This window comes from Falco peregrinus, chromosome 2 (genome assembly GCF_023634155.1).
Source record: "Falco peregrinus isolate bFalPer1 chromosome 2, bFalPer1.pri, whole genome shotgun sequence".
Lineage (NCBI taxonomy): Eukaryota > Metazoa > Chordata > Aves > Falconiformes > Falconidae > Falco > Falco peregrinus.
In genome coordinates, this window is record NC_073722.1 from 117,228,289 (window position 1) to 117,236,981 (window position 8,693).

Below are 8,693 nucleotides of genomic sequence, written 5' to 3' on the forward strand. Positions count from 1 at the left end.
CCCATGGCAGGGGTAGCTCACAGGGCTGAGATCCCCAAGCCCTCGGCTGGGGGATCACAGGGACAGGAGCTGGGCTGGAGCCACTCCCTTGGTGAGGGTCTGATTTATTCTCCCCTGATGGCTGTTTGCAGCACGGCGCAGCAGAGCCAGAGGAGCCCTGCACCCCTCTGCATTGCCTGGCAGCAGCACCCTGGGACACGTTCTGCGCTACTGGCTGGGGAGGTTTTATGCTTCCCTGTGTCATTCTTACAGATCTTTTTGTCAAAAAATCAGCAATCTACCATGAAAAAAGCCCTGGAATATCATCAAAGGTCTGCACTTTCTTTCCAGCCACTGCTGAAAAATACCTGTAAATATGTTTTCTAGGAGGAGCTTCTTTTCATCAAGTTTTGCTTTATGTGATGTCCTGTTTCACAACAGCAAATTGAGCCGGGAAAACCACTCTCCTGGTCTCAGGTGTTACTGCTCTGCTGATGGATGGGCAGTGCTCCCCGTGGTCACTTGCAGCAGACCTGTGTCTGATGCTACCGGTTCTGGGTGCTGGCAGGGATCAGTGATGCTGTGGTGGGGTGTGCCCAGGGGTGCTGCATCACCAGTGCTGGGCACCCAGCTCACCCTCTATGGGCAGGTCCTGGCACGTGTACAGGAACCCTTAGGGATCCTTTCTGCAGCAGAGCTGAAGACAAGCAGGGTTTGTAATCCACCATGGGGTGCCTGAGTGCAGGGAAGTCAGGGGGTGAGTAAGAAGCTACATGCTAAGACACATTTGTGTGTGATAGCAAAGCCCAAGGCTGCTTTACTTAACAGTAAGGTGCCTCCTAGAAAACCCATCCTGCCTAGTCAGATGCCTCAGGGCTTGGAGCAGCCAGGCACTGGTACAATCCAGGATTCCAGGTGGTTGCTGTGACATCAGGGACCTCCAGGGACCCAGAGGGGAGCACATCCCTGGGGAGAGCTGATGACTGCACCTGCTGGAGCGATCTTGGCCAGCCCTGGCCCCTGACCTGGTGGAAGGGTTTGGTCCCAAGGTTTTCATTCCCTGGGAACTGGCTGTATCAAGAGTGGGTGGAGAGCAGTCATGAAGCACTGCTGAGCATCAGTAGCGGCAGTTGTGATTTAGCTTGGTGGCCGCTCAGGGAAAGCGCTAGCCACCAGGCCCACCTGGACAGCCAAGCCACCCAGCCATCGCTGGTGTTTTGGTGGCTGGTTTCCTCCCAGCCAGGCTCTGGAGCAGCAGCCGGCCCTGGAGATGCACGGGGATGTGGTTGCTGCCAGGGGCCCGCGTGTCACCAGGAGCTGCTCTTCAGCTTTGCATCCAGCGGCTACAGCGAAAGCCCTGGACCAGCACCTTTGGCTGCTGTGACATCAGCACCTCCTGCCACCCCTCTTGCTAAGGACTGTGGGGCTTGCAGTTACCTTTCAAATGAGCAGCAATTAGCTTCTGGCTAACACTCCTGGGCTGATGCATTTGGCATGTGGCCAGGGCTAAGGCAGGCATCAACAGAGCCCGGTTCGTTAATGGAGGCTGGGAAAAGCAGCGGGGCTGGGCTGGGGGATGGAAGGGGTAGCAAGGTAGCAAGATGCCGGGGAACTGCCCATCCCTTCCCTTCCCTGGCAGCCCCCGAGGCTGCAGGGATGTGTCTCTGCTTCTGCTGGCAGCCCCGAGGCAGATGCCCCTGTACTTCCTCATAAAAAACAAGCAGGATCATGCTTTTCCTCCTCTAAGTACTGCCACAAACAGCTCCGTGGGGTGAATGACGCTTCTGAGTGCATTGTCACAACAGGCAGCTCAGGGACAAGGTTCTGCCTCTGCCTGAGAGAGGACAAGAGCTCTGGGCTCAGCGCAGCCACACGCTGTCTCTGGCTCCTGGTGAGGGTGTGACGGTAGCTGGAGATTAGAAAAAAATCATACTCTTGTCTTCCCTTTTGCCCTGAATCTGAGAATAGGTCTCTATGGACTCAGCTTCAGCCATAAATCTGATCTGGAGGCTCTTCAACAGATCAGTCTTTTTCAGAGACCCTGCATGGGTCACAGCGCGGTCTCGCCCACCCTAACAGTCCTTGAGGTCTATGGAGTTCCAGTCACTTGGAGGAGGGCTGTGGAGGACATGGATGAGGTCTCCATCCATGCTGTGGGTAGGAGGGACCGCAGGCAGCCGAGTTATTAGAAGTGAGGAGGAATGGGAGGCAGAACCTCCTGGAACATCTTCCCGGTCTGATTGCTGCATAGCAAAGCCAGACCAGGATTCTCTGCATCATTCCCTGTGTCTTGAGAATTTCCAAGCTGTTCTTTATGCTGAGGACATGGGACACTGGACCGGGCCTGCCACTTAGGACACTGGAGGACTTGTGGGGTTGAGAGAGACCTTGCTGGAGTGGCTGGTGTGCTGCAGAAATTTCTGCACTTACATGGCTTTCAAAAGTGTTAAGTTTAACATACAGCCTAACGTGGTTTAGGAGGGTCTCTGAAGGTATCTGGTCCAGCCTCTGCTAAAAGCAGGGTCAACTTCATAGTTAGGTGAGTTTGCTCAGAACCTTGACCAGTAAAGTCTGGAAATGCTCTAAGGTTGGAGATCCTCCCTGCCCCCAGCTCTCTACAATCCTGTCCTAGTCTGTGACCACTCTCACTGTAGTTTTTTAAAATTTAAATCCCGTTGAAATTTCCCTCAGTGGATCTCATGCCCATTGCATCACTTTTTATCTGCACCTCTCCGGAATTTGTCTCTGCCTTTTCTCTACCCTATTGGTAAGTCCTGCTGCATCATTGAGATTGGGATATTTGTAGTTGCCCCTGACTTCCCAGAGCACTGGGAAAGCAAGGAGAAGCACAAAGGGTCTCATCTGCCCTTAGGGGCTGTATGTCACTTCCAGGGGTCTGCAACTCAGATCCAGCAGTGGCTGTTTCAGCCCAGCCAGAATACTGGGGCCTCCACGGCCAAGCTCCCCAGCAAAGCCAGACCTTGGTTTGCCTCAACACAGGCAGAAGATGCATGGAGAGACCAGCCTCCAGCTGCGGATGCTGCTGCCTCTGTAGCAGGCAGGGATGCACATTGCAAAGCACCCTGCCGTGGTCCTTCACCCTGGGGACCTGTCAGACAGGCCCCCCCCTGCCACCCAGCGACAGCAGGGAACAAGCAGGGGGGCTCCTGCTGCAGCAGACCCTGGAGCCTGTTCCTCCAGGATTCCCTACTGGGATTGCATTGAGCTCCATCACTCCAAGCTGATTCCTCTGGCTGGTGCAGGACGGGTCATGCCCCCGCTGCTCGAACGTGTGTTGCTTTGCTGGAAGAGCAGGAAGATGGGGCAGGCACCGGGATCCTTTGACGGTGCTGTGTCTGCAGGTGCTGCACGCCCTGAGTATGACTGATACCAGCAACTGAACAGCAGTACCACTGGGTGGGGACAGAAAAGTGAGCCCACAAGTAGCAAGGCCCTGGAGGGTGTAAGGAAATGGTCTGAGGGTGAAGTCAGCCCTGGCCCAGGGTGCAGAGGGTGGAGGAGCTGCTCATCCTGCTGCATCCCACCCCATCCATCAGCCCCAGAGAAGGTCAGCTCCTGCCTGGGGCAGAGGGCAGTCGTTTGCAGAGACAGTGCAGTTGCTTACCTTGGGGTTATGGTCAGCAATCTCCTGACAACTGCTGTTTCCTAAAAGTCCCTGCTTCTAGAGTCATCAGAATTTGCAAAAATCTCAGAGATCCTCTTAACATGATTTTATCTTTGAACAAAAAAGAATTAGTTAATGACCCACTGCCACACTGACTGCAAATACAGAAGAGCCAGCAGTGCCTGTGCTTTTAAAAGATTTTTTTAAAAAAAAAAAAGCTTACTTGCCGGGGATCTTTCCATATTGCCAGAGAAGGATTAATGTTGCTGATGTTTGCCACTGATGTTCTGCCTCTGCAGTTTTTCCCATGCATATTACCACATTTTCTAGCTCTCATTCTCTCTTGTGTAAGAGCTACTTTTCAAGAGAGTTGATGCAACTACAGGTTTCCACTCTCCCCCACCACCTACTGCCAGTAGACAAACAGCTGTGAAAAGGAATGTAGCAACTTTAATTAAAAAAGTCCCAGAAAGGTGACACTAAAATGGTTCCCCCAGAACATAACGGAACAGAACACTGCAAAACACCCTGGCACGGGCTCTGCTCTGCTTTGCATCCCTGGAAGACAGCCTCACACCCTGCTCCATGTGCTTGATGGCATCCCTTAGTGGGACAACTCTGGGAACTGGGAGGTGGTCCCTGTTCTACCCGGGACAGGGTTAGGGCCCAAATACACCTAGGTTTCAAATATAAGTTATTTCAGTGCTTTGAGGTTGTAGTGTTTGTACACAACGCATCTGTGGGACTGAGCAGGGAGCCTCCCTTCACAGGCCGGGGAGACAGGATGGTTAGATGTCTACAGGGGACACCAGCTGCCTCCTCATGGCAGGGGCTGAGGTGCCAGCCCTGTCACCAGTCTCATGCCCTAGGGACAGAGAAGAGCTGCTAGTTTCCCCTACAACCAGTAGTTCCCCTATTGAACAACTTGCCTGAAAACCCCACTGCCACTTTGATTGGTGCAAGGTGCTAAAAGTAAAGACTGCAAGGACACCAAAGGCCTGATATCACCCACAAAGTGTTACATGGTCCATGCTGTTGTCTAGGCAGCAGTGAAGGTGAGCATCCTCGGCCCTCCCTCTGGAGACCCAAGTGTTTTGTTCTCTGCATGCTGTTCCTGAGGCCTCCGTAACTCAGCATGAAACGGCTGATGGAGCTGGGCTGAATGCCAGCAGCATGTGCACATGGGGACCAAACCACACCTCCATCACCACAGGGAAGTGTGTGGAGATCTTTCTGATATGGTGGGGACATCTCTCCCACATCAGATCAACACATCTCCCTGTTGAGCCTGGCCAGCAGACTGTGTCTTGACTTACAGAGAAGTCCCTGAGGGCCAGCGCTGTCCTGTCAGCCGGTCTGCAGGGTGAAGGGCTGAGGAGAACCCCAAACTTCATTTCAGAGGTGATTCTCCAGGATGGGAAATCTCAAAGAAATAAATTTTGGCAAAGTTTTAAACAACTGAAAAGAGGCGTCTGTAATGGGAAGTGCTGAACAACCTAGTTGAGAGGTGTTACATATGCTTCCATCCTACACAAGTGTCTTTATGGTCAGTTGAATACTGGATCAGGAACACAGGAGGACGGAGATATGGGTCTCTTGGTGTCCTCTCCTCTCACCTGAGATTTGTATTTTGAGTCAGCCGGGAAGCTGGTTTGACAGCTGAAGCACTAAATCCTTTCCTGGCCTTTGCAACTGTCCACAGCTGCAGCAGTTCTTTGAACCAAGATCTTCTGAGTGTTTCATTAAATACCACATAGAAAGTGCCTAAGACCTTGGTGACATTAGGTAAAATGTACCTAAGACCTCTATCCACCCAGCAGCTGGATCTTGCTTAGGAAATCCTCTGTCCCGTTCTGTTTTGCTGCCTCCTTCTCCTGCTGACTGCATCAATGTACAGAGAAGGTCCCTGAGCCTGGAGTCAGCTGCACCTCAGGCAGCCTCTCCAGCTGGGAGCCCTGTTGAACCAGTTCTTCACATCCCTTTAGTGAGGTTCGAAGAACTGGTCCAGCTGGTCAGCCAGATCCTGCTGATCTGCATAAGCCCACAGCCAGGGCAGCTTGCAGTGGCTCTGCTGCTTCCAGGTTGCTTGCGTTGGGCTCTCTGAGACAACAGCAGCGTGTAAGTGTGAGTGTGATGTTCTTAGAGAGGATGCGAAAAAGGTATCCATCATTCGAGGGGTGCCTGGAGCACTTGTGCCCAGCGTGGTAACGGTGTGCCCAGCAGATCAGCATAGCACAGCTCTCTGTATTTTGAGTGAAGGCTTTGCAAGAGCAGCACAACACTCTGTGTTTGGTGCTACTCCTCTTCATCGGCTTGCTCCTTATGGTCACACGGGTCCTTTTCTGTTTCCCTATAAATAGACAGTGAAAAGAAATGTGAATACTTTGACAGACCCTGGTGATATCTAAGAAATTCAAGATCTCTCAATTAAGACATGTAAAGTCAAAACACTGGGGCTCAGGGGACCATTGACCACCAGACAGATCTAAGACAGAAGCACCAGCAGACTCCTGGGTGACAAACAGCATGTCCGTGATGTCCACGATGCCTGTGTGTGCAGCCATGTCAGCTTCTGAGCTGGACATTGTGGGCTGCCCAGTGATATTCAGGATCAGCCCAGGTCAGGGCATGAGGAAAGCCACTAATATTTGGTCACAAAAAGAGGATTTTTTTCCCCCTTGAAGATTTAGACACATGAGCAAACACTTGGCGTCATTTGGGTTGGTATTCCCCCTGGTGCCCCCCTGGTGCAGAATGGGGGTGCTGTGGCTGTGATGCCATGCAGAGGAGGTGTGGGGGGGCCCAGACCCCTGACAGCAGCATGAGTCATGGAAAAGGACTCCTGGCATGCACTTCTGCAGCATTTTGGGGTTAAAGTATCAGGGCAGGAAGAGCTTGAGGGTGCTTTTTTTTCAGTGATGGGCTGCTAGGGTCAGTGGGATGACTTGGGGAGCACAGACCGGTCAGGGAGCGGAGGAGGGCTGCTGGTTCCCAGTGCCCTGCACTCATGGGCACCGTGCCATACCCACTGGGCTATGCCGTGCCCATGGCTGTAAAACACCCCACAGCAGCCTGGAGCAAACAGACCAAGTACAAAACCACAAAAACCCAATGGTGAAAGATAAGCTCTTGGGTCAATAACGTGCTGGGCTTGGGCCAGCTCTCCCAGTGCGGCGCAGGACTGAGCCTCTGAGCGACAGGGACTCACAGATGCTTCACTCGTGTTATCCTGCCATTGGTGAGGCTGGCTCTGGCAGGTATGGGCTCTGCTCCAGCCACTGTGGTTTGGGGACAGCAGAAGAAGGGAGGACCTATGTCCCTGGGATGGAAAGCGACATTGGAGGCCGTCGGAGCTGGTATTCTGGAGGTGCTGAGGCGTGCCCACCGTGGGAGAAGATGGGGCAGGGAAGAGAAATCCCATGGTCCCCTGCCATGGGCACACACCACAAGTGGGAGGTTTTTGCTCCAGTAGCTGGGCCTGGCTGATTGCTTCTGCCTGTGCACAGGGGAAACTGAAGCCACCGTGTCTCCTGCCTGTGCCCGTGCCTCTCCATGCCGGCTGCCTGGAGGAGGTGAGGGATGCTGAAGGCAGCTTGTGCACACACTCAAATACAGAGAGATGTTTGGATTTGACCTGTGCACCACTCCTGCACATGCATCCTGCTGGGGAATGGTGCTTGCCCTGCCTGGAGCCGTGTGAGCTGGGTGACTATCAGAGACCACAGATGGACCAGAGAGGGGACAATGTGCAAGCAGGAATACCCTATTGGGAATGTGGGATCCTGGGATCTGCAGGACCCTCAGCCAGTGTGTGGTGGGGTGCATTGGAGGCCTCTGCTCCTCCCTGGAGCTGGTTACAGCCTCATCAGTGCATGTCAGGAGGTCTGGGCACAGGGCTGACAACACTTTCCTGGGTGGGTGAGCGTTACCCTCCACTACTCATCACCCCAAAGCTTTCCCCAGGCCATGTGCTGGTGAGGGGCATGGGCTCATCCAACGTCAGGTGCTGGCAGAGACTTTGCTCCCCAACAAGCACCATTCAGGAGTGGTCTGCCTCACCAGCCCGGGAAGCAGGAGGAACAAGTGGTGAGGGGGACCTCGCACCCCTCTCCCACTGGGTTCCCTGGGCGATGCCACCAGCTCCCTGGGTGTTGTCCCTGAGCAACACACCCAGGCATGCACCCAACAAGGGACAGACAATGAATGGTGACAAAGCCCTCAGCCAAGCTTTACAGGCTGGATTGAACAGACTTAGCATTAGCAATAAAAAATCCCAAAGCAAATAAAGGAGGGTGTTGGTTACTACTGCTCTTCCTTATATATAGCTGCAGTATCCAACTAATGCTTGCTACAGGCTCTTATCTGGAGGTGCATCAAGGAAATTATTGAAGGAGGTATTCCCAAGGGCACATGGGTGGAAAAGCACATTGAGACCTGGTGGTGGAGGGTAACGCTGAACTCCTGGTCTGGATATCCTGGTAAGCGTAGGGCTGTAAAACACCGTGACTCAACACCACAGCTTCCACGCTCCCAGGTCAGTCAAGAAAATGTCCTGGCTGCCTCTTGCAGTCACTGCCAACACGACAAGAAATAAAGTAAAATCAGAGAGAGGCTTAGTGAGAAAAACTGTGCAAGGAAATCTCTCAAGCAACTTGCATTTGTCAAGTAATCATGCCATTTGGTACTTTCCTGTGGTATGCACCGGCAGATGTATGCCTGGGGGCACTGGCCTGGCTGAGATGCCAAAACTGAAGAAAGGGGAGTCTGGTCTCAGCTCTAATACTCACCTGTGTGTCAGTGGGGACATCTCCCCCATCTCTGCCTTCTCTTGGTCTCATGTACAGTTATCAAACCATTAGCTCCTTGGGGCGAGGGTCAGCTCTTGGCACATGGGGGCACGGTGGGCTCCTGGCTGGGGCACCTTCAACTGTCATCATCCTTTTATCACGTACTGTACAGCTCTGAGCACTGTGGGGCTGCTCATTAATTACCTCAGGCTAATTGGCTCCAGCAGCCTTGCCAGCACAGTGATGGGAAATAACAAGCCCTTGGGATGCTGGGAAGGAGGCAGGATGCTGGGGAGGAGGCA